This window comes from Cheilinus undulatus, linkage group 14, assembly GCF_018320785.1.
Source record: "Cheilinus undulatus linkage group 14, ASM1832078v1, whole genome shotgun sequence".
Classification (NCBI taxonomy): domain Eukaryota; kingdom Metazoa; phylum Chordata; class Actinopteri; order Labriformes; family Labridae; genus Cheilinus; species Cheilinus undulatus.
This window is the reverse complement of record NC_054878.1, coordinates 33,922,684-33,949,843: the sequence shown is the minus strand read 5'-3', so window position 1 is coordinate 33,949,843 and position 27,160 is coordinate 33,922,684. Positions and strand designations below refer to the sequence as shown.

Sequence of the window (27,160 nt, the reverse complement as noted above, 5' to 3'; positions counted from 1 at the left end):
CTTTTGTTTCTACTATGAGTAAGCATATAAGGAAGTGTGAAGGTTTATGTTTCTAGGAATGTTGTGTTACGTCATAAAATCTTCAGGTGACTCAGTTTGTGAGTGCCTTTAAATCTTTTTTGTATCTATCCCCTGTCATATAGTTTTCAATAACCTTTTCTCCAAGTTGCTTGGAATGTCCTTTTTTCTTCATGGTGTAATGGTAGCCAGGAATACTGATTAACCAGAGACTGGACCTTCCAGAAAAAGATATCTTTATACTACAATCACTTGAGACAAATTCACTGCTCTCAGGTGATCCCCATTTCACTTATTGTGAGACTTCTAGCACCATTTGGGTGGAACTCTGTTGAATAAGGTCTTTAACGTTAAAGGGGGCGAATAATTCTGCTGTCACTTATTTTACATTTTATATATCTTTTGGGCTGTCAAGATTTAATTGCATTAATTACAAATTAACTATCATCCACAATTAGTGCACTTATATTTGATAATTGTATTAAATTGCATGCTTTATTTTTGCCTTCAAAAAAACTTTGGTTAGGCCACATCAGCGTCTCCCTGCAGCCACAGTCCACCACTGCTCCACTCATTTCACTTAAAAAATGTACAGACAGCTGAATGAACAAGTCAAAGGTCATCTGAACCTTGTTTTGTCAAATATTTTTCACTGTTCACATTTTTCCTTTTTTGTGCAAAACAAGTTCCTTTTTCCGTGTTTAACTTCAAGTTGAAATCTTCAATCTACCTTTAAAAACATGTCAAAACTGCAAGTCAACTGCCCTTAAGATAGTAGAAAATCTCAAAGTGCACAAAAACAGATTTAAATGCAAAACAGTGGCATTTTAGAAAGCAATAAAAAAGGTGTGATCAATCACAATTAGCAACAGAAATCCTGAGATTAATCACGATGAAAAAATTGTAATCTTTTGACAGCCCTAATAGTTTTTGTGGAATTGACACTGCTTTGTTGAAATCTGTCTTCACTTTGACATTGAAGAAGTTTTTGTTGCTGTTTTTTGCCAAAAAAGCCAAATAATATTGACCATGATTGATTTATAAAATCAGTAAAAGGGGAATACTTTTTAAAGGTACGGTAAATATTTGTCGCTTTTAACAATTGATAATCTATATGGCAATAATTCCCCAAAAACTTCAAGTAAAGCTCTGCCATTTTTGAAATAATTCTTTTTTTTGTGCTTTTCTTCTCTGACTTGACTTATTGGCTACATTTTCTCAACAGCGCCCTCATGATTACTGGTGGTATTGCAATGTTTGGTCCGTATCTGTGAAATTCCAGAGAATGTGCACAAATGTACACGAAAAGAACACAGAGTACGTATAGAAAACTCCATCTGTGTCTGTGTGCATTTCCAACTTGGAGCACAAATAAACCTGAAAGCACTTCGGTCATCTGAGTTTGTAAAAATTCTAAACAAATAAACTTGAGTTGACTTGTCTTCACGTCACTAAAGTCGGGGAATCCTATTGCACTCTGCTCTATTGTGTGTGCAGTTGTGCAACCAAAATTTCGAATGTAGCAGAGATCCGTGAGACCATTAGGAACAGCTGCTTGGATTGTGATTGGCTGTCGTGCCTCTTGTACACTACATGGCAATCAAATGACAACAATAAAAATCAGATGCACAACTAAAAAAGTTGTTAATCAGTGTATGCCCATGCAGTTTTTTAATTATCATGACATTTTGTGTGCCAGATTTCTTACTTAACTATTACGGTTTTCTCATGTGCATAATTTAAAACTCTACCAAACCCACTTTTTGTTCTTGTTTTACTTGAATATGAGATAGCCTTCATTTCATTAAGACTTTCACCAGAGACACCATAACAAGACTGAACTATGTTTAATGTGCTTTTGTCATGACAGTAAAAGACTATTACTCCTGATGTTTTGACACCAGACATCCTCAGGAGTTCACCTCTCATCGATCTGAATGACTCCCACTTTGCATGTGTCGTCCCTTGGTAAATGTGTGATCCCCAATTAGCCTGGGCAATTTCCTCGTCTGGATAACATTTACATCCCTGCATCAATATTAAATGACTCCCCAATCCATCTCGCTCTGTCTTCGTGTGTTTCCATAAGCATAATTAACAAAGTGATTTCCCGTCGTGCCAAAATGTTAAAATCTTATCAGATCACAGGCCTGAGCAGCTTGTGTTTATCCAGTTTGATGCTGAAATCTCCATAGGAGGCTTTCAAGAATGCACTTCTACAACTATGTGAGGATTAGGAGACGGCAGAAGTGAAGGCGCTAAAATGGAAATCAAATGCATTAAGTCTCAATTATCATATCAAATTACTTGTTTTTCATTCCTTTGCATAACTCGGGGTAAAGAGAGACAAACAGCTGTTGGTGCTCACAACAAATTAATCTGAAGTTCTTTCTCTAAATGTCGTCATTTGTTTTTGCAATTATTTTAACCCCACGTGAGAGCTGTAATGACAGATAGACATTGCTCACACACAAACGCAGCCACACTCAGAGATTCACCCTTGACTCCTCTCCAAAGTAATTTACAACTGGGATGGCAGCCATCTCTGAAATAGCCTCTCGGTTAGTTTTGGAGGAGCAAGCGGCACGCATGGCTGCAGCCAGAGGCTACTCGTCTGTCAACAAAACAAAGCAAATAATCCCCATTAATTATTTACACCTTGTTCTCATCAATTATTTCCATGTTTGGGCCAATAACACGCTCAGACGTGAAGGTGCTGTGTCAACACTGGACTCGCTTCAGTAGCTCACACCTGGGAGCTCTGACAGGCCACCCGCCGCTAGTCGTGAGTGTAAGTGTTCGCTAATCCCGCCCGAGGGTGCATTATGTCCCTTCTGAAACATACTTCCTCTGGCTACAATCCTGCTCAAGCGTTTCTTACATGCTCTCCATCCCGCCAGCTTTCCATCTCGCTTTCTTCTAAAGGAATCACAGACGCGGAGCCTGATCTATCCACGGGGGAGGATTACAGAGTGGTTCCATGCAGAGGAGAGAAGTCTAATGCACTAATGTACCTTGCTGTGGCATTAAAAAGAAACTCTAGCATGTCTCTGTCTCATCTCTGAATCTCCTTGTAGCGCTAAATAGCCCTGCAGAGCTCTACTGTACATTAAGTGACAAATTGTAAGTTAATGTAGCTCGTCTTTGTCACGGCGATACTCTCAGATACACCACCAGAAGTCGGCCTCTGTGGCCTCTCAGCTGTTTCATATCCTCTCATCTCACCGGCGGGGTTCTCCAAAGCCCCTGTAAGCCCCCGCCACCCCCATCAATGTGACTGTACCCCACCTTTAGATCGTCTTTGGTGACAGAATCAGGACAGCTCTGCCGTCAGCAGCATCAAAGTGGCGACGAGACAGAGATGGATTAATAAGTAAAGAAAAGTGTGACAGAACAAGAAAGGCGCCATGATCACACAGAGGCGACGAAGTCACCTGGGGCCTCCTGAAATGGCAGAGGAACTATTCCAACCTGTTTGTTTTTGGAGAGTTTCCATGCAGACATGTCTCACCGCTCTGAGAACAGCAGGAGCAGAGGCGGTGGGGAGGTAGCGGAGGACGGACTGTTGCTGCCATGGCTCACGAACAGAAGTTTGAAGAGCTAAAGAAGGCATGTGCTTCCACCCGCCTTCCCCCCAGCACGCCGCTGTTCATTATTCCACACATCTGTCAGCTCCCACTGCTGAATCATCGCGGCGACGCAGGAGGAGGGCACCAGAGCGTCTCACTGCTGTACAGTAATTTTTGATGTTTGAGGAAGTGAAGGGCTCATTGATTGTAAGCAGAATTTGAACGACACACATTGATATGCATGAGAAAAGACTTCAAGCTTTGTGAGCTGAAATAATAATCCACTTATCACACTTTGGATTTGAATTTCTTGATGTTTGGCCCTTTTGTCTTTTTCTACATTTGTTCTTATTTTCAGCTCCTTGGTGCTCTCTATGATTCACTGGTACAGAACCATGAAGGAGTGGTTTCTAAACTTTATGGTCCTGATAGCAGTTTTAAGCTGGCTATAAAACAGACTAAAATTAAAGGAATATTTCAGAGTTTTTGAAGCTCGGTTGTATAAGACACTGGTTCTCAACTGGTCTAGCTTCAGGACTCGCTACAAGTTCCATGATGAGTAATCATGACCCAAGTTTCTGATAAATTCCTCAATCATTCAGATATATATAAAGACGGTGCTGTCATGACCCCAAATAGAAATCAGACTGAAGACAAATGATGTAAATAATAAAGAATAAAATTTCCAGGAAGGTATCTTGGAAGATTTCTGAAAATTTCTGGGAAATCCTAACCTTGAAAAGTGGATGGATTCCCCTGTTTCCATGTTTCTCACTGGTGAATCCATCTTGCAAAGCTCCCATCTGAACAGAATGGGCCCCGTCAGAAAGTGACATGACCAGTCAGGAGTAAGAGGCAGCACTTTCAGGCACGGTTGAGTCGTTACGTATGCAAGCAGCAACAGGAGGCCGGTGCAATTATGGTGGAAGAGATTAGCGTGGACGATGCTATAGTGTCAGTTTCATCAGAACTTGACGACATTACTTCGTTAAAATAAGAACAAAGAACAGTAGTGAGTTTTTTCTTTCAAAAACAACAAAGGTCGTGTACTGACATGTCTACAAACGCTGTGGTTCATGTTAGGCAGTTTTCTATGGTGTTTACTCCTCTGTAGTGGCACACCTACAACGTCGCGTGTTTTGTTGCTCTGATTGGCCCCAAATGATGTGACAGACCATTTTTTTTCTAAGGCTCTGTCCTTTCCCAAACACAGTCTACTGTGTCAGGTTAAGGAAATCCCCGCTAAAATAAAAACAAACAAACAAACAAACAAACAAACAAAAAGACTTTCAAGAAAGATTACTCAAAATTCCCTAATGTTTCCACTGAAAATAACTGAAATATTACTGGACAATATTTAAGAAAAAGTTAGGTAAAAGTTCTTGTGACATTTTCATAGATTACAGGGAATTTCCCCAACATTAGAGGAAATCCCTTAACCTTCTTGGGAAAATTAACCCCACATTCTTATTAAAAATCAAGAGAAAATGTCCTACGAGGTTGGGTATATTTAAAACACACCAGACACAGAGGCTTCAATCTCAACTTTTTATTTATATCATATATTAAATCCAACATTGTTTTTTTTTAGCCTATTATGACCTAAAATGCACTAAATTACATGTAAGTGGACCTGTCTGTAGCAGTGGCGTGCACAAACTTTTTCAAGGGCAGGGATGAAAAGAAAAAAAAGGGCACATAAAGCGTATTCTCACCACTGAAGAGGGCACTAAGTTTCACGTGTTTTTGAGAGAATGTTAGACATGTTTATATGTTATACAAATGGCACATTATATAGCCTTAAAACAGATTAACTGCCCAAGAGGGCACTTTAGTGTGTGTTTTGGCTCAAAAGAGGGCACTTAAGCACGCGTTTTGGCTCTTGAGGGCACTTTACAAGTGTTTTGGCTCCCAAGAGGACAGTTTGGTGTGCTTTTGGCTTCCAAGAGGGCACTTTAGAGTGCATTTTGCCCCCAAAGAGGGCACTTAAGCGCGCGTTTTGGCTCCCAAGCGGGCACTTTAGCGCACGTTTTGCACCCAAGAGGGCACTTGAGCACGTGTTTTGGCTCCCAAGATGGTACTTTAGCAATTGTTTTTCAACAATTGGGCCACGAGGGGGGTGAGTGCCCCCGCTGTGCACACCACTGGTCTGTAGCACTGGACAGCCAAATGTCCTTGCTGGGGTCTTCAGTGCATTCTCCTTGATGGACTGAAACCTGTTGAGGCTAACTGGCTAATAGAACTACTACTAACAAGTATTTTATACAATCCAACTTCATAAATACCAGCATTTCCCTTTAAAAGTGATGCTTCTTTATGGTCTCCTACAGCAAACAAAACAAAATCCTGCTCATGCTATAACCCAGTTTCCAAAAGACGTTCCAAAATGTAGATTTTTTTTTCTTTGTTTCAAACTGTTCTTCAATCATCTGTACAGTACTGTGCATACGTTCTAGGTTAGTTTGGGCCAAAACTGAGGCTGAAGTAAGGCTTAGATTTGGCAAGTAAGAGAAGGAAGATTGCCACAACCCTGGATGTCCTTGCATTTTACCAGGGGTATGGGGAAATGATATGTTGGGTAGCAGGGTTGCTATGAGCTGTGCATGTCCAGAGGTCCCGAGAACAACCTCCTGGCATTTCAGCAGGGGTGAAAATCCCTGGACAAGAGATGCCATCGAGCTTGACCTTGGCTGCTGAGCAAGACACGTGTTAAAATGTGATGAGCTTGACTGGCCGCCCTCCCCCCTGCCTCTCTATCCCCGGGTTGTTGCACATCAGGCCCATGATAAATCTTTAGCACCCTACGTGCCTAAGACCTATACACATGACTGTATCTGCATGTGATCAGACAGATAGGAGGTCAAGCTCTGTAGCATCTCTACCATTAGTGCATGAGAGAAGTGAGACATCTTAAGTTCAGTATGAACCTTGCATCATGAACCTGGTGGGGTAATCATTGAGCCCACTAGTGAACCCTTGTCCCATCTGTTAACAAAGAGAAGGCAGAGCTTAAGACCTATACAGTTGCCAGAAAGTAAAAAGTTATTTTGGCTTCACTTCAGGCAAAGTGTTGCACTGTCCATTCTTTATACTATAGTTAATACATATTTGAAAATAAATTCACAGCAGCAATACCCACTCAGCTGTTTATAAGTTAATGCTTTTAGTTTAGGTTTTAGGTTTGAACTTTTTCCCTGTCTCCACTTAAACGTTGAATCAGTACTCCTACTTTCCCCAGATTATTTACTCACTTGTGTATCTTCCTCTGCTTGATGCTGTGAACTGTTTTGCTGACTTTGCAATAATTTCTCCTCTCCATATGTATGTGTCCCAGCGCCTCAGAGCAGCCTGTTGAGTTTCACTTCATCTACAGCTCCACATCTGTCAAAACTGCAATACAATTTCTTATCTCTGAGTTTTGAGGCGACATTTTATGGCTGAGGCTTTACTCTTTGTATCTGAGGAGAGTATAGCGGCAAGGTGCGATGCGTTATTTCCCCTGCAGTCAATCACGCTGTGGTTCAACTCCATTTAAAAAAAAGAAAAGCACAGCCTGATGATGAGGGATAAGGGTTTTTTTTATCGCGTATCAAATATGTCCTCCTTGCAGCAAGCGGTTTTATCAGATGCTTGGAATTTATGAGGCATCACTGTTTATCAGCTGCTATCTTGTGTTTAAGTATAATCTTTATGACACCTGAAAACAGCTGTGAAATTTACACAACGCTGGTAAGGTCACCCTGCTGAGGGGCTGCCGGAGCCGGTGTTTCGCCAGGCGAGACTAATCAAAGCTAGAACTCCGTCTGGCCTTTTGTGTCGCAACAGCAAAACAACCAGCATAGGTTATCACAGGAGACGAGCAAACAGAGCAGGTAAAGCCGCCCATGAAGTGAAGGTGTTTCTGTGCTGTTGTGGGATGATATAGTAGCACAGAGACGCTTAACTTCTTGTGTGACCGGGGGAGGTTTTCGAGGGAGGGGTAATGAAGCTAGCTCCGCTCCCTTCCTAATCTGGTCTGACAGGTCCTGACTTGGGGAGTATGATTAATGTGAGCTGCAGCTGCAGCCGGACGCATTTAATGTCATCCGCAATATCACCCCGCTCCGACAAATGAGGGTCCAAAATGTCATAAATTCCTGCGGCGTGTTGTCCATATCCATTAGGGGACGATTTATTGCAGAGGTGAGAATTTTTGTTGTTATTTTCGAATGCCATGCCCTCCAAATCCATCAGTCAGTCAGCCTGTGAACCCTGAGGTGGCACAGGGAGTTAGAGAGTGATAACCTGAATCCAGCTGCCATGAATCACTCCTCCAGTATATGCTCATTAACCAGGTGGTGTTTTGAATTACATGGGACCTGTGTGGTTTTCCCCAGAGGAAGCAGCAGGGATGAAACCCGAGCATATGGTCGACAACATTTGTAACAGAGTCAAAATTTGGGAAAGCTGGAGTCTGTTAACTTGTGTGCCCACGAGTAAAGCATGTGTTTATGACTGTGAACGGTCTGGAGAAACTATTAATGAGAATGGAAATGCCATTGGTCAAAGAAGTGATTTATGAAAGGCTGCAGAGCTCAGAACAGCTGTTATTTTCCCAGGTTTCTAAAAATTCATTTGCTGTGGTTAGAAAGGGAAATAAACCAGAGGTGAGCAAGAAAACTTTTAGGTTTCAGTACTTTACAGTAAACTTTTTCCATTACCCCCTACTTTCAAACACATGCATTTACACTTTATAATGAATATCAATCTTATTTATTACCAACAAATACAACAAAACAGTTAAAACCTACACAAAAATCAGGCAGCAAAGTGGGTACAGGTAAGATTAGCTGTACATAAATATTAGCTATATCTAACTTGACTGATGGGCCATGCACATGCTGAAATTTTGGTGCTAGTAGTGAAATGGGGATCACCTGAGTGCAGTGAATTTGTCTCAAGTGATTGTAGTATAAAGACACCTGTCTCTGAAAGGTTCAGCCACTAGTTAATCAGTATTCATGGCTACCATTACACCATGAGGACAAAAGAACACTCCAAACAACTCAGAGTAAGGTTACTGAAAGGTGTAAGTCTGAGGATCAATACAAGTTAATTTCCAAGGCACTGAACATCCCCCAGAGTTTAGTTAAATCTATTATCAAGAAATGTGAGGAACATGGCACATGTTAATCTGCCTAGAACACAATCTTGCAAAGCAGATAGATTTGCCAGACTCCATGTCTGTAATCAGGCAAATCCAACTCAAAAAGTTCCAATCCACAATGTTTGTGCCAAACCAAACACTGTTAAGAGCAATCAGCGTGGCTGCTCATGGAGTGATTGGCTTGGATGTAGCCCCAACAGCAGTGTTGTCAGAACTGGACATTTCTCTATTAAGACAAGGGCAGAGAGCAACACTGAAAGCTTTCCATAATGGAAAACATGTTTTCACCCTTCTCCCACTCTGCTTCGGCATGGGTTTGTGCTCGTTATGGGCGGGGTTTGCTGGTGTATTCAATAGCTGCTGCCACGGTAGCTATTAGCTCTGATGTAGCAGTAGGAAAGCAGCAATTTACTCAGGACTGGAATGCATTTCTTTTTAAAATGAGAGCAAAGAGCCACACTGAAGAGAAGTTGTTTTTTTTTTTTGCGTGGCCTTGGCATCAGTTTTATTCACCAAGAAGCTCAGCCATTAACACTCTACAGCAGCAGTAGCCTGTCAGCTCATAAAAGGGGGCATGCGTACAGCATCAGTTTGTCTTGTCACTTTGACTGGCCCGTCATGAATGTGAAAGACAGAACATTCCTCCAATCACCTTCCAAGAATTTTTTGAAAAGCCCTGCCCTTCCCAAACACTTTCTACAGGAGCTTTCCCAGATGATTATGAAATATATCAATACAATGGGTATGCAAAACAGTATGGCATGTCATGTTAACTAGATCTGGCCATCCTCACAAACTGAGTGACCATGCAAGAAGGAGACTAGTGAGAGAAGCCACCAAAGCACCTATGACGAATCTGCAGGAGTTACAAGCTTCAGCAACTGAGATGGGAGACTCCACATCTGGACTAGTTCGCCGGAAGGCACGTGGGAGACTCCATGGTCAAGGTTTTGGCCATCAGACAAGATGCTATGTCTTGTGGATACCAATTACTACATGTCAAAAACACACCATACCCACTGTAGAGCATGGTGGTGGCAGCATCAAGCTGTGGGGATGCTTCTTGGCAGCTGGCCCTGGACGGTAGAGGGTTTGTGGCAAAAATCTGGTAACATCTATTGGACAGTTGTATTCAGTCTGCAAGAGAACTACAGCTTGGGAGAACATTTATGTTTCAGCAAGACAAGCTACACAGAAATGGACTGTTCTGCATGCAGCGTAACAAGAATGGTAAAGAATCCCACTTTTAATACTTCAACAATTTGTGTCTTCAGGCCCTAGATGCTCAGTGTTGTTAGAAGAAAAAGTGGTATACATGCCCCCTCTCAACCTTTTTGATAGTTTTTAATTTTGAATAATAATTATCTTGTCTTTGTACTCTGTTCAATTAAATAAAGGTTAAAATGGGTTTGCAAATCATTGTCACTTTTATTCGCATAGATCAAAATGTCCCAACTTTTCTGGAATTAGGGTTATGATCTTCTTATGATCAGCTTTTTCGTTGGTAGACATGTCCTTCAGTAGACTACTCCTGCTTTTATACTCATAGCTCACACCTTTAACCTTTACTTCACTAAAAAAGCACCTAATTTTCTCCTTGTTTACTCAAACACCTGCACCTCTGCCTGATTAGTGTGCACTTCAGCCTTCTCTGACAAAAGAACAGTTCAGTGAAAGGCTACCAAGCTGCAAGGACTTAATCTGAAAGCCAACATTTTCTACTTGTGTCTCATAGCAGCAACAAATCTGAGTTTGCTCCTGGCTTTTGTGAAATCCTCACCCACGGGTCTCATCTTGATAATTTGCTCTCCCCACCAAACGGTCGCCTTGAGGAGCTCAAAACGCTGCTTTTCAATTCTACTTTTTTTGACATTTAGCGCTTGACTTGACTCTGAACTCTGAAACTCGGGGTAAACAAAGGGCTTTCAGAGCTTGGATGGATAAAGATGGAGAATTACTGCTGAATCACTGTTGATGTTTCCAACCTTCTCCCCATCACCGACTCAGCCTTTCAATATTTTCTCATTCACCCCACATTGCAAGGTATACCACGCATCTTAATCTGAAGAGACGGTTCCATCTCAACCCCGCTCCCGATAACCTTCTCATTCATCGCTCCCCAAGTACACCTTCAATGAAAAGAGGGAAGCGTGCAGGAACAGAAATGGAAAAGGATGATTTCAGGGGTTGAATCATGGGTTTAGTGGGGGAACAGCTTGAGAGAAGTCAAAAAACGGAGAGGGGAATAAAGAGGAGTTGAAATGAGGTGAAAAGGAAGTGAGCAGGAAAAACAGCTCCGGTGTTTGGCTCGGTGGTGTATTAAATTCCTGGATTTTATTGCCTTCCATGCCTGACTGGTTAAAAACACGAGATAGCAACCTTTAAATATTTGCCGAGCGCCGTCATGACAAATGGACTGGTTAAACACTCCACTCCCTTGCTATCATCCAGTTTAAAAAGCAATCAGTTCGTTTCCCTGCTTTAAAAGACAAACCTCGAGGGACCATCCAGAATTTGGGAGACAAATGAGGTTCAAATCGGAGATGAAACAGTCCAGAGGAAGTAATGAGTTGATCCCGCGTTCCTGATGAGCTTTATGCTGCTGCTAAATTACTGCTAGACCTAATACAGAGGCTGATAGACTCAAGGAGCCCGGCGAGGACTGACGACCTGTAGGCTCTTTTCAATTTAAAACCTCCTCTCCAGGAATGAAAACATAAGGAAGCTTAATAAAGAGTGGCCTTGATTTTAAATGTCATTGCGGCATGTTTTTGTTGCCATGGAGACATTTCAGTCAGACTTTGTTGATGTCACGGCTGGTAGCCGGTCTCCAGCTGTCGAAAGTAGGCCACAGAGGCTATTTATTCATGTATTACTGTTGCATTTGTCCCCACCGTAATAGGCAGCCTCGGCAGGGTTTCAGGTCAAATGAAGGAAAACCGTGATTGTGAAAGAAAAGGGGAGAAAGTAATGACAACAGCTCACCTTTCTCCTTACCAGTCGGGTGACAGCACAGGGAGACGTGTGGGTTTTGTCCTCCGGCTGCCAGAAATGTCAGCAGCACACGCCGGTGGTCACCAGTCGAGGTGGCAGAATGGCGAGAGCAGAATGCTGATGAAGGCGAAGCTTACCACACATCCATGACTCCCCCAAAGGCACATGTGCAAACAGACGCGTGAATACCCAAGCACACATCTGGACAGAGAAGTCCGAAAGATAACATCCACAGATACAGTGCATAAATTCATACCTTAGCCATGCTCTGACCTCCGAGGTTACGCTATATCTGTCACAGAGCCATTGTAAAGAGCAAAGCGAGTTTCTAAGGAAGCTGACCTTTTTTTTGCCGCCTCGGTGACCTTTTGTGAATGACTTGAAACATCTCCAGGGAATGTTTGTGCTCTCAAACAGCTCTCGATCCCTTGTTAGCCCGTTCAAAGAACACAGCGTAGTGCTGATGTAGGAGAAAGCCTGTATGGCTTATGGAGAAAAGAGAAGCTCAAGTGTCAACACATCGAAGGATTATTGCGTTTTTTTCCCTTGTTAACCCTCACTGACCCTTGGTGAGTCATTTTCAGTCAACTGAAAGTATTGTTAGAGGGCTGGACACAGAAAAATCTTTTTTCTGTGATTTACTTCAGATGACTTCCCATATTTCCTAGATTCATCTCATACAAAGACTTTTTTGTTTTAATGTTGACGATTGCTAACCTGACACGCCAGATGGATTTGTTTTCACACATCCATCTGGAAAACCTCACATAGACAGCGTTTGAGAAAGGGCAGAGCCTTTGAAAAAAACACAAAGGGTGATTGGATCAACAAAGCACGTGATGTCATAGCCAAGGTGCGCTGCTAGGGGGGAGTAAACTCTATAGAACTGCATAACGCGAACCATGGCAACTGTAGACATGTCATTACACAACTTTGGTCATTTTTGAAAACAACTCACTGCTGTTATTTTTTCTTCTTTTAACAAAGAAATGTCATCAAGTTCTGGTAAAACTGACACTATAGCAGCATCCACGTTTATCTCGTCTGCCATAATTGCACCGGCCTCTTGTTGCTGCTTGCTTACGTCACGGCTCCGTCGCACCCAAAAGTACTGCCTCTTACTCCTGATTGGTCCTGTCACTTTCTAACCAGGCCCAAACGGTTCAGATGGGAGCTTTGTAAGATGGATTCACCAGTGAGAAACACAGAAATGGGCAAATCCATCTGCTTTGCAAGGTTAGACAACTGCGGCTTGCTGCTCATGTAAATCAAAAATTTACTACCTCAAAATAATAGAATATTAGAGAAGTTTCCTGAGCCTTCATTCTCTAACTACAGTTTGGTACACACAACCATTAATCTCTCATTACTCTACAAGCAGAAGCCCATAATGACACAGTAAAAACAGAATTTTAGAAATGTTTGCAAATGTATTTAAAGAAAAATCTGGAATATCACTTGACATGGCAGCAATTACAGCCTCAAGTCTTTCTGAATAAGAAGCAACAAGCTTTGTACACCTGGATTTGGAGATTTTCTGCCATGCTTCTTTGCAAATCCTCTCAAGCTCAGTCAGATTGAATGGACACCGTTGTTGCACAGGCATTTTCAGGTCTCTCCAGAGGTTTTAATAGGGTTCAAGTAGTGGCTCTTTCTGGGCCACTCCAGGACATTTGTGGTCCCTAAGCCACTCCTGCATTGTCCTGGCTGTGTGCTTAGGGTCATTGTCGTGTTGTAAGGTGAACTTTCAGCCTTTTGATTGAGGATATCTCTGTAGTTTGCTCCATTCAGCTTTTCCTCAAAAAACACCCCCAAAGCATGTTATTGCCACCACTATACTTCACTGTAGGGATGGTATTGGGCAGGTAATGAGCCGTGTCTGGTTTCCTCCAGACATAATGTTTAAAACTGAGGCCAAACAGTTCAATCTTGGTTCCATCATACCAGAGAGTCTTGTTTCTCACAGTCTCAGAGTCCTTCAGTTGCTTGTTTGCCAACCCTAAGCAGGTTTTCATGTGATTTGCACTGAGGAGTGACCTCTGTCTGGCCACTCAGCCATAACGCCTGGATTGGTGGAGGACTGCAGTGATGTCTGTTCCTTCTGGGACTTTGTCCCATCTCCACACATGATCTCTGGAGCTCAGACAGAGGGACAGTTGGGTTCTTGGTCACCTCTCTTACTGAGGCCCCTCTCCCCTGATTGCTCAGTTTGGCAATTGGGAGAGTTCTGGTTTTACCAAACTTCTGCCATTTGAGAGTTTTGAAGGTCAACGTGCTCTTGTAAACCTTCAGTGAAGCAGAACTTTTTTTGTAGCCTTCTCCAGATCTGTGCCTTGCAACAATCCTGTCTCTGAGCTCTGCAGGCAGTTCCTTTGAGCTCATAGTTAGGGTTTTGCTCTGATATGCATTGACAGCTGTGAGGCTTCTATAGAGAGGTGTCTGCCTTTCCAATTCATGTCTAATCAGTTTAATTAATCACAGGTGGACCATTCAAGGTGAAGAAACATCTCAGCCAAAATGAAGAGAAATGGGAGGAACCTGAGCTAAATTTCAAGTGTTTTCACAAAGGGTCTGAATACTTGTGTCAATGTTATGTTTCAGTTTTTATTTTTTAATATATTAACAAAAATTTCCAAAATTCGGTTTTAACTTTGACATTAAGAGGTGATTTGGCTTTTGTGTGGACTTTTTTGCAGACTCCAAGTGGGCTTTCACAAGTGGAGCAACTTTTCCAACTCTTTGAAAGGTCATCTTGTTTGTGGATGGAGGTTCAACAAAAAAGTCTTAGTTCTAAAACCCCTGTGCAGAAAGTTGATATCTCTGGCTGAAAGGACACCATTGGTACGCTGGCAACGGGACTCATAGCTCCATCATCTGGCTCGGCTGTTATCAAGAAGGCGGTAGCTGTTGGTGTGTTGTGAGTGGGGCAAGCAGCTAAAGGGAGGTACAGTGATTGGACAGCGGGACTTAGGTCAGTGTCAGGGCTGTAATCGCCTCTGTTGTTCCAAAGGACTGGCTCTAAAGCTGTGGATGGTGAATCATTCCCAGTTGTCATTGGCAGTTTGATTTTGTTGGGACTTTTGGGAAAAATTCTGGAATTGTCTTCTGTGACATGTAGTAACAGCTACCAACACGCTAGTGTGTGCAACAGGAACTACATCTAAGGCTGCCCATGAGGGGGGATAAAGGGGAGTCCTGATCCATTATAAAGTCAATCTGTGATAACAATATGTATATATTTAACCTGAATATTAACTACTCTTAGTAAAGCAACAGAAATGAATTTCATGTGTTTATCCTGTTGTACAATATAGCCTTTTGCAAAAATGTAAACCCCTTTTCTTGAAGCAGAATTCCTTTTTTATTAGATGTTAACAGTGTAGATAGGCACACTGGACTAAAGCAAAAGGAAAGTAATGTCAGACTTCATAGCTAAGCCATGATGTGCTCAAATGTCAGCATTAAGAAGAACCAACTGTGACTTTTCTTTTCTTTTTTTTTTTTTTTGAAAAAGAAATAAAAAGTTATGAAAACAGACAGAAAAGGTGAAAGGTGGGGGAAACTGGTATGAATTGGTGAGATGTGGTTAAAATATGTGAAAAGCAGCAAAATGTGGCAAAAAAAAAGACAAAAAGCATGGGTAAAACTGGCAAAAGGGGGCTTAAACAGAGGAAAAGTTGTGAAGAGATGTTGCAGAAATGCAAAAAAGTGGCAAAAAAGTAGCAAAATTTGGTTTAAAGTGGCAAACAATTGTGGAAGTGAAACCTAATAACAGCTTGACAGACTTAACTCCAACAGGAGGTAACTGTTAGCCAGGATGTTAGCACCAATGCTACTGATCCAACACATAACATCAATAAATCACAAGTGGGGAGGGCCTATTCTCTGGGTTCGTCAGGGGCCCAGCCAATGAGCAGGCTTGATTAAGTCTCCCTGCTGAATGCATCATCACGCCTTTACAATGGAGGGATCTGATTGGTTAAAACACATATTGGAATAGCGTAATTAAATGCAACAAAAAAATGATGATAATGATCTCTTCATCGTCTCTTTTTTTTGTTACACTTAAAGTTTTATTTTTACTTTAGAAAAATAGAAAATACCATGTCATTTTGTTGAATACTGTAATTGAAAATCTACAAACTGGCTCTTTAGTTCAGCAGTTAACGGAGGTTGTAAGTCAAGCAGAGAAACATGTTCCAATTAGTGAGAGAGGGTTTAAACGTTGTGGCTAAAACTCACTGTACTCCACTTTTACAGCCCTCATTAGTGGACTTAGAATCTAGACAGACAAGAACCAGAAGAAAAAGCCCATAACAATTATGGTGTAGAGTTTTCTCACCTTCCTTGTTTTCTCTTAGCTTCATTTTCAGCCTGGATGCTCCCCCAGGGAAATCACACAGTCCACAAATTCACACTAAATAAATCTGTTAATTGCTAAATGCTAAGTGTCGCTTTCAAGGGAGGGAAAAACCTCACATTCACAGTATGGGTGCGTGAAAATGGTTCCAATCATGATCCCAGCTCTGTTTTGTTACTGTACATTGTAGTAGTGTAGTGTATTTTGAAAAATCAATAATTTCCACTGATGCCTGTCCTCTGCAGCTAAACCTACTCCTGGAACTTACAAGGTGAGTAAGTGGAACGCCCTTTTCCAGTGACTTTGCACATCCTATAACATGTGTTCATTATATGCTCCACCTTCCTGCGCTCGTGTCAGCCTCATTGCTTTGTGCTATCACCATCTTGTCGAGCTGTCTTTGTCCCTATCACCTGTCTCTCTCTTTTCTTTGCTCTAGCTCAGAACTATCGATTCCTACCCTGGCTGTTCCTCACTGCACATCTGGCTGTCTCTTTCACTTACTCTGTGAGCAGCGCTAAAGGTCCTATCAGGTTGGTGAAGGAGGATCAATTGGATTTCAATCACCCCAAATTTTAATTCCTGGCAAGCAACTGACTTTGAGGCTTCAAAACCAAAAGGAAAGTCAAGGAGGTCTTGAATTAACACCCCTAGATTCCTGTTAAATGATAGGACAGTTAGGAACTAACACACCATTCGCCCCTTAAGCGCCCCATAAAAAGGCCTCTAATGTTGTTTGCTCCCCATTTATCCAAAAGTAGTTTTAAATCACCACAAATTGACACCCTTGAGCGGGAAAGGTCCCGCAAAACACCGTCTATCCTCCTTTCTTCGCAGCATGTGGTAATGAGGGGGAAATTGAGCAAAATGTGTTTTTAATTAAAAACAATAAAGGGGCCATATTTCATGCCTGAAATGCACTTTGAGATTAAGCGAAGATGCAAGTAAGAGGCAACAAAGTCGGGGTTACAGCAGGGAAACAAATGAGAGTGGTATGAGCGGACATTAATCAGGCTTTCTGGGGTAGTCTGGATCGTTGTTCGACACATGACGTCCGTGTGAAGAGTCTAATTACAAGACTATCTCTGACTTTTGGACCCTAAGGAGCAATGAGTTCAACAGCACTACCCGTCGCCTCTTGGTGCTTTGTTTGAACGGTCTGATTTTTTTTCTAGTGTGCTGATCATTATCCAGAATGGGAACAGATACTGTACCCGAGCCAGGGACTATTGACAAGGGTTATTTATACAGCACAGTGTGGCCTGAAGGGAAGCATAATGATTGTAATGTGTTGTAATATTTGAAAAGGCTTCCCTCGTTGCCCTCTGCCCTGCACACACAGAGGATCACAGGCTGGTTATAAGGCCATCTGACTGTCCCCGGTGACTCACAGAACCATCTGTACTACAGTAGAAAGCAGTTCAGCTGTAGGCCAGTATGTAACCTACTGGATTTAACCCTTTCATGCATAGTAGTCACTACAGCATACAGCAGAATTAGTTTGAATCATGAATTAAACGTGATTAACCACATTTTTTGGAAGACTGAGTTCAGTTTCACTCACCAGACCCACGCCTGATTACTGCCAATTCAAGAAAAGATGAGAAATAAAGTCAATGACATCAATCAGTCTGGAAAGGGTTACAAAGTCATTTTTAAGGCTTTGGGACTCCACATATCACAGTGAGAGCCATTATCCACAAATGGAGAAAACCTGGAACAGCAGTGAACCTTCCCAGAAGTGACCAGCCTACCAAAATTACCATCTTTGGCTAATATTAAATATGTTGATGATCTGAAACACATAAGTGAGAAAAATAGCCAAAACAAAAAAGAAAAGAAAGAGATTAAAAGCAAGACCAGTATTGTTGTTAAAGGTGTTGTTGAGGTGTTTAGCTATCCAGAGGGAGCTAGGAGTGGAGTCGATGTTCCGTCACATTCAGAGGAGCTAGCTGTGAATAGGAAATCTGTAAAGGATGCCTGCTGCCACCATGAGCTGGCCCTAGATAAGCGGGAGAGGATGGATGGATTTATAGATGGATGGATGATAAGAACGTGATGATAAATTATCAGAAAGTATTTAAACCCTCTTCACTTTTTCAGTTTTCATAATCTACATTAATTATGCCATAATGATAAAGTGAACAAATGAAATTTTGTACATTTAATTACCTAGTTCAAGCACCTTTGGCTGCAATTACAGCCACAAGTCATTTTGAATATGATGCCCTGCTCACCTGTACTGAGATTTTCTACCATTCTTTACAATTCCTCTCAAGCTCAGTCAGGTTGGATGGGGACCGCTGGTGGACAGCCATTTTCAGGTCTCTCAAGAGATGTTCGATAGGGTTTAAGTCAGATCTCTGACTGGGCCACTCTAGGACAATCACAGAGTCGTCCCGAAGTCACTCCTGTGTTGTCTCGGCTGTGTCCTTATAGGGTCATTGTCATGCTGGAAGCTGAACCTTTAGTCCAGTCTGAGGGTCCTGAGTTCTGGAGAGTGGGTTTTCATTGAGGATATCTCTGTACTTTCCCTCAACCCTGACCAATCCCTGCTGCAGAAAACACCCCCACATGCACGCATGATGTTGCCACCACTATACTTCTCTTTTGGGGATGGCATTTGGCAAAAATTCAGTGGAGGGCTGCGGTGATGGTTGTCCTTCTGGAATTCTGTCCCATCTCCACACAGGATCTCTGGAGCTCAGCCAGAGTGACCATCAGGTTCTTGGTCATCTTTCTTACAAAGATCTTTCTCCTGATTGTGCAGTTTGGCTGGCACTTGGAAGAGCCAGGAGAAATGGGAAGCCCTTGAGCTAAATCTCAAGTGTTGTTTCTAAGGGTCTGAATACTTATGACTATGTGATATTTCAGTTTTTTATTTTCATAGATATGCACAGAAAAATGTTTTTATTTTGTCATGATGGGGTCCTGAATGTATATTAATGAGAATGAAAATGATTTTAAATGACTGCAGTATCAGGAAGCAACATAAAACAGGAAAAAAGGAATGGGGTCTGGAGACCTGTTGAATGCACTGTATGTGTATGAGAACCATCGACCTACTAGAATGGCAAAGATAAGACACTGATTATAAAAACTCTGGGGGAAGCATGTTTAGTTTTTTGTTAGTAAGTCAAGACAAGACTAAAATATCACTGCTGGGCTGTCAGATTGTTAAATCTCTCTCTACTTTGTGCTAAAATCATGAATTACTCTCTCCCCACAGGCTATTTCACCACAAGATGAGGTCGTGGATGAAAAGTTTATCAGTACTGTCAGTTTGATGTTTAGTTACTGAAATTGATCATGTGATTAGGTTATACAGCATTTCCTTTGTGTGGTTAGGGATTGTATTCATTTCACAAACCGAGAAATTAATGTAAAAAGAGGAAAAATGCAATTTGCTAAGATTAAGTCTAAATCTAAATAGCTGCCACTTTTAAAGCAGGCTCACTGAGGGGATGGGTGGCACTTTCTTATTACCTCCGCCAAGGAGGTTATGTGATCGGATGGGTTTGCTCATTTGTTAGTTTGTTCGTTTGTTTGTTTGTTAGTTTGTTAGCAACATAAGTCAAAAAGTCATGGACAGATTTTCATGCAATTTTCAGGAAATGTTAGAAATGCCAACCAAATTTTGAACCGTCCAGCTCGTTCAAACCAAGAAAAAATTGGTTCTGAACCTTAAAAGTTGCTTCTTAGCTGGAACCAAAAGTAGTTGGTTCTTTCTTGGGAACCGTGATGTCATCAGTGGGCGTATCACATTTTAGGTTGTGAAGATGAGCAGAAAATGTAGAAAAAGCGGTCTGCTAGGGAGACGAAATGTTTGGTTGTAATCTGAGCATTGACAGAATTCCAGGTGAAGCTGGAGAGTAGCACAAGGAGGGGCAAGTTATACGCCAAACTAGTAGAAGAGAAAGCAAAGGCTGGATTCACCTGAACACTAGACCAAATAATTAACTAGCAGACCTCCGCCATCAGCCCTATTTCCCAATAGTGAAGAATCCTTTAATAAATTCCTGGATCCATCCCCATGTGCCCCCCACCACAGCATTTACCGATTACTCCCTCCCCTGATGGGATGGACACGTGGTGAGGCAAAGCATTTGCTTCGCTATAGGTGGACTGTCATGGTGGAAGCATTGCCTGCTGGTACCCACAGATGCACTGACAGTCTCACCCATGGTCTCACTGGACGACTGGAAGTCATGGCAGAGGGTGAATTTTCCTCTATTCCTTCCAGCTTTGTGAGTATTCTCGCTACAATTCGCTATCTTTCTTACGCTCCGACTCATCTCCTCGACCGGGCGTGCGTCTTTCAAACTCTATAAACTCCAAAACTTTGAATAGAAACACACCCCAAAAACTGCTGGGATTGAAGTTACTCATGTCTGCCATCTCCTGGTGTAAAGTGGTAACAGCGCAGACCTCTGCCATTAGCCCTATCTCCCAATAGTGCAGAATCCTTAAAAAAATTCCTGGATCCAGACGGTGATCCAGATCAGTCCCAAAATCTAATCAGTTTGTCCTTATGCCATTTCTGACATTTCCTTAAAATTTCATCAAAATCTGTCCACAACTTTTTGAGTTATATTGCTAACAATCTAACAAACTAACAAACCAACCCGATCACATAACCTCCTTGGTGGAGATAATTAGTGCAAGAAACTGAAAAAGGAATACTGGGACAGTAAGAAAGACTCAGGGAAAAAGTGGAGCTGGACGTGGTCATACATGTCCATCACGTCTTCCCACCTTGGTTCTGCTTGAACTGGTGTGAACACAGGCTGGTTTGCAAGAAAGCACCAAGATCTGTATCTGTCCGAAAACACTATCTGACCATTAGCCCCTCTACTGGGACGTCCTACTCGAGAACACTGAATATTAAGAAACCATTTTAGAGTTGTGTCACAAGAACACAATTAAAGGATAACCAACAGCTTTCCAAACCAAATGAAATACTTTTTTGCTCTCAAATACCTCAAGGAAATAGACCCAAATAAACTTTAGCCTGCTTATATGAATAAAGAGCAGTCCTACAAATGGCTGCAATGGATCTTAAATCTAAGAGAAGTGAAGGGGAGAAGGGTAATTATGCTCTGAGGGAGTTTTGTTTTGGTGCTGAGGGCGATATCGTTAAAGTTAGGAGAAATCTGCGATTGATCACCTTCTGCTGGCTCTATGTAAGGAGATTTTACTGTTCTTAGAAAAGTGAAGTATCTGTTTATCTGAAAGTCAACAGTTTTTTTTTTCTATGAATTCAAATTCAAATCATCATACTGCCAAAATATTAGTTCTCTCATTAATAGCTGTTGTTGTGAGGTTCTGGCAGCCTTCAGGCGAAAACTGGGGATAATTTGATCTCGTTAAGCATAATTTTCCGTATAAGACAGGAAAAACTTCTGAACTCTAAAGCAGAAAATGATAACATGTATAATTCAAGTAATCATATTGATTCTTTCTATTCCAGTGGGGATGTTATAAACTAAAAATCCATGTGAATAATAAGTGAATGAGCATCACAGTTTCCACTCTCATGGCCACTTCAAAATGATGTTACTTTCCATGTTTAAGAAGTTAGAAATAACATTTAAAAACATCTACATCTAGTGTAAGAAAGGTTTAATATTTTCTCAGGATGAGGCTACAAAATAAAACGGACAAATCTCTGAGTCTGTCATTTTCTCTTGATATAAGGAGGGAACCCCCGCACAAGCACAGATGGGTCACCAAACAAAGTGAAATTCAATATCGGGTTATAAGGCCGGTAATAAAGTCCCTTACTCCCTCAGTCCACCTACTCTGTGATAGAGAAAGGTTTATTTTAGCTTGAAATGTGCTCCAGGACTCACTACAGTCCAACATTAGAAGAATTTGCTGCCAGGACAGATACTCAGTGTAATTAGTTGTTTAAATGTACAGTTTAAGGTTTTCATTTTCTTTGTGGTCCACTAAATGAAGAAGCCTTGTGCATCCAGTCCATTCATAGAAAGTGGTTTTCAATGGTACTAGCTACTGAGAAAAGTCGACATTTCCTGAACTATGGCAGTGAATTGGAAATGAAGTTGTCCTTCTCGTAAACTTCAAAAGAATGAGTGAATGTTGTTGAATACTGGAAGCATGACAAACTGTGCAAACTCAAGCGAGAGAAATTTGAAGATTGAGTCCAACAATCTCAGGTATAAAAGTTGAAGTGGAGTTTTGCCTTAGGTAAACACTGTTTTTTAACAACTAGCACAGACTGAGGCCTTGAGAATGAACAATTTGTTGTTTAGACTGAAGAGACGAAAACACGTCTTTCAGTCTGATCTTTTCTAGTTTCTCTGTGAGCGCTCTCAAAGTGGTTCAGCCTTTTGATGGAGTAAGTGACTTTTGTGTTAAGTAGGCTTTAATGTCATGCTATTTTCCTTTTGAACTACACTATTTCCAATTCACATCTCCAGTTTAATTATCCACTTTTTGACTTACTGTTTAGCATATTTGAGTAGGGATGTAACAGTGTTACAGGACCTTGGTAACAAGTCGTAGTTCCCACTTTCCTTCACTCTACTTCACACTTCGACACTTTTTGCCCTGAAGACCTATTGTTTGAAATGGTCACATGTCCACAATGGTATTGAGACGCTTCTGTCACCACGATACTGCAAAATTAATGGTACAGTTACATCTCTGTATTTAAGAATTCTTCATTGTTGTTGCTGGGTTGAATTGCCTGCCTGACCTACTCATCCTGTTAAATCTCAAAATTTATACGTGACTGAACAGCACTTAATTTTGTCCTTATGGATCTGACTAATCATAGTAATACCACCTTCAAACACCCAGATTAGAGAGATACATGTTCTGAGTCTGGTCAAAGTTTATGTCCCATGCACTGAAACCACTTCGCCTGGGTGCAACTTTGTCCAACCAGATATAGCCAGGCAATGTTTGCTGTGCAAAAAGGTGCTCTTTGTAGTGGAATCGGTGAGTAAACAGTGGGTCTGTTGTCATGATAACTGGAAAGTGTTGGGGTGACATCCAGTCTAAATACTGTGGCGCAGTTACCGCCAACTCGCAGCATAAAATTATTGTGACTCTAATTGGATAGTTGTGTATAAATGAAGGATTCATTTAGGGGGCTGATGTGCTTTTACCCAGGGCTGGAGGTGTGTGTCGGGGTGGGGGGCAGAGTCCAGCATGATGGCATCTCTTTTGTCTGAGTCTTTTCACCACTGGTAATACACTCAGAGACTACCATCAATTTCTAGACATCTACTGCACAACCAGGGGCTCTTGGCGACTCTACTACCCGCCAAGAGAGTGTGGTTGTGACATCCAGTCTAAATACTGTGGTGCAGTTACCACCAACTCGCAGCATAAAGTTCTACTTTTGCAGCCCTGTATAAATGAAGAGTCCAGTATAATGGCATCTCTTTTGTCTGGGCCTTTAACCACTGGTAATACGCTCAGAGACCACCAGCAATTTTCAGAAATCTACAGCACAACCAGGGGCTCCTGGCAACTTAGTGTTTCTGACATCCAGTCTAAATACTGTGGTGCAGAAACTCCCATTTCAGCATGAAGTTATCATGACTCTTATTGTATAGTCCTGTATAAATTAAGGATTCATTGATGCGCAGTGACCAGGGGCTGGAGGTGTTGTTTTAGTTTTCCCATGCCCCTGGTGATATACAAGGACATCCAGAGGATGGCTGGGGTTATGTCAATCCTTCCCACTACACCTCTGGCAGCTTACTCGCTTCATCAACACCTTATTTTGGCCTCAGTTTTTTGCCCAACCATCCCTAAAAGTTCTACACAGTATTTTATGTGACTATGAGCGCTTTTATTTGTGATAAGCAGTTTTTTGCAAGATTTTTTGCATAGACAGGAGCTTATAATAATATAAATATGTATGAGCTATATAATAGGTCATTTAAACAAGTGTAGCACATTTAGGGATGTATTTATCCTTTTGTGTGTTTTTAGAGTTAGAGGGAGTCTTTGACTCATGCACAGGTTTAGCTAAATCAAGCTCTAAGACTACAAGCATGTTTTTATATATATTAAGGGCATGACCAAGAGGAGATTCAGCTGTGGCAGAACAGAAAAACCTTCTGAGGGTGGTGAAAAATACATGCTCTACTACACGCCTATTCAATTAGAGGCCTGGCAGCCACATGCAGCCTGGAACCAACCCAAAAGTGGCCCAGCCTGTGGTCATGCCAGAGATGCAGAGGGCAACCTGTTTCGCAAGTTTTCATAAACTCCCACAGTATTTCAGATCGACAGAAGTGGCCCCAGAGTACCAGGTATAAAGCATGTCCTTTTCAACTGTAGCTACAGCTGTGCAAATTTAGTTTTTATGCAGTTTATGCCTAGGTAAGATGTGACCAAAATCATTTTTTACAGAATTTCATTTTATGTTTTTATTCTATTCATTTTATTTTTATTCAAGTGAAAAAAATATTTCTACTTCCCCAGGTTATGTTCAAATACAGCTCTTTTGTTCTGTTTTATGCACTTTTTGATTTGCTTTTGCCATGTTGCCAAATTTGAAAGGGAGACATTACCAGCTGCTTACTGGGCGCTGAAAATCTCCGGCCCGGCAACGTTTCTTGATTTTAAAATTTGGCCCAAGTGAATTTAGAATTGAATAGCCCTGCTCTACTATATAACTTTTCTTCTCTCAGTATAAATAAAAAATGTCAAGCTTAATACAACATGTGGTGCGAATTCATCCATCTCTCTGCATCTGTTATCTCATATTACAGCAGGGGAAGGTTCAATACCCCTTATTCTTGACTCCTAATATCATCAATAATCCCTGCTTGTATGTTTTACAGCGGTGGACGTGAACAAGACCAAAGACATAAAACACATTTCCTCTCTCCTCTGCTCTTCAGGACTCACAAGGACAAGCACGCTCACACAGACTCTCACATGTGTACACCTCTTGTTATCAGGATATACTACAGCTGCTGGGAGAGTGAGCGATCTGTGTGAGTGCTGTTTGTGTGTGTTCTCCTGCTCTGAGGCAGTTGGCCATAGCAATTTTGCAGGAGTGAACAGTAACCTTTGACTCCATTACAGCTGATTGGATTGGTTCCCCCCCCCTCCTTCCCGTGTGGCTGGCTGTCTGCCCGGCTCTACATCCTGCAGTGACACACCAGGGCCACACACCACCTTACTTACGCCCCTCCTCCATCCCTGTATCCATCTCCCTCACCTGTCCTCTCGCAGCTCCACTCTGCCTCAATTCATCCATCTCTGCTTCCCTCTCTTTATTCTCCTCCGGCGGATCTCTTTCCTCCATACAAATATCCTGAGGGTCTCTTTTTCTATATGATGCATCTCTCCTCTTCATCCATCCATCTCCATCTTTAAACCTCCCTCCTTGTCCTCCTTTGTCATTCCCTGCCTCTCTTCCTGCCTGTCTGTCTTCCAGCTGTTGAGCGTTTTTCAAACAGCATTATGTCATTATAGCCATATGTGTTTTCTTAACTTCTCACTCATTTCTCTTGTGGGGGTTTTCTGCAATATTTTAGCACCTAATGGGAGGGATTTGCTCCAGTTCAGCAGCATGTGGGTCAAATAAGTTAGTTGATAAATTCATTCAAAAAGAATAGTTGTATCACAGTCAATAGCTAGAATGGTAGAATCCCATTTCACAGTGCCCGGTTTGGTTGTTTTCTGCACTATGTAACTTTAGCACAACTAAGTTCAGCAGCTCTCTTACAGGAATTGTATACAGCTTTACATCACTGGTTTATAACCCAGCTTCAATCTAAAAAGAAGCCAGTTAGTCCATCTTGGTACTGTTTGATATAACAGTATAAGATGGTGACAGCTGAAGCTAAGGCAAGAGAAGGAGAGCTGAAAAAAAAACAATCAGATAGCAGAGTGTACATTCCTGCAGCCATAGCTCATAAAAGATTGCAATGTAATGCTGAGCTGTATCATTATTAGTGTTATGTCTCATGTTTAGCAGCTTTACCAGGGTTAGGGCTAGGCAAAAAGTTAGATAACCTAAGTTATTTCTCATGTTTGCATGAGAAAAGCAAACTATAAATCATCTCATGTTACACCGACCTGATCTTGTGTTACAGACTGATTTTATGTCAGCCCGATTTTCATTCAGCCTAATAGTGGGCTGTTTGTCATGAAGTGTACAGGAGAATGTGGCAGCCAATAATGGCCCAATCAGCCACTCTCAGCTGGTTAGATGAATGTCTGACATGTTTGATATTCTGATTATATTGTGCACACACTGTAAAAAATGTCCGTAGAAAATACGGCAAAAGACTGTCAAATAGCAACAGTAAAAGACCGTAAAATAAATAAACATATATTACTGTATAAAATACACAGAATTGCTGTAAATCAAGCAACGGTATGAAACATAAATTTTTACAATTAAAGTACGTAATAATTACAAAATTGTACCGTTTAAACGAAAGAAGATTGTGAAAATAAAGGAAAAATACTGTAATCTTCAAGACGGGCAATTACTCTAAAAATTACAGTAGTATTTTGTTAAAATTACAGACTTTTCTCTCATGTACATTTAAATTCACAGTAAAAATCTGTGAAAAAAATTGCTATCACATACCGTAATTTTAGCAGGGACAAGAGGTTAAAAATACTGCATGATCAGGAAAGTTCTGTAGAAAATACAGTAAAAACCTGTCAACCTGCAAAACCTGTGAACCAGCACCAATTTGTTGTTATGTTCACATTTGTTTCTCAGTGCTACACCACATGATGCTGCATTGTGAAATAATCGGACAGTTACAGTTAATATGAAAACCTTATTGAAACAAGAATGGTACCAAAAATCATTTTGTTTGTTCTTAATTTGATGGATGAAAGTGGTCAATTATTTTAGTTTAACTGATTTATTGGAAAAGAATGATGTTAATTGCTCTCACAAAGAATGCCATTGCATTTGTAAAGCCATTCCACTTCCTTTAATGCATCTAACACAAAATACATTGATGTACTTTAATGTTTCAGTCAATCTTTCAGAACTGAAATTGGATGACACATATTACCGATAGGAAATATAACAAGGTAACTGGAAAGAACTAT

The 27,160-nt window shown here is 41.3% G+C and overlaps 1 long non-coding RNA gene across 1 annotated transcript in view; it reads left to right on the top strand.

The window, feature by feature from the left end:
- LOC121521635 overlaps positions 1-14,542 on the top strand; it is an 84,700-nt gene extending 70,158 nt beyond the window's left edge. The window contains exons 5-6 of the long non-coding RNA XR_005992869.1: positions 14,209-14,296; positions 14,424-14,542. This is a non-coding gene — a long non-coding RNA (uncharacterized LOC121521635). The remainder of the gene's footprint in view (positions 1-14,208; positions 14,297-14,423) is intronic.
- The last annotated feature ends 12,618 nt before the right edge of the window (positions 14,543-27,160 follow it).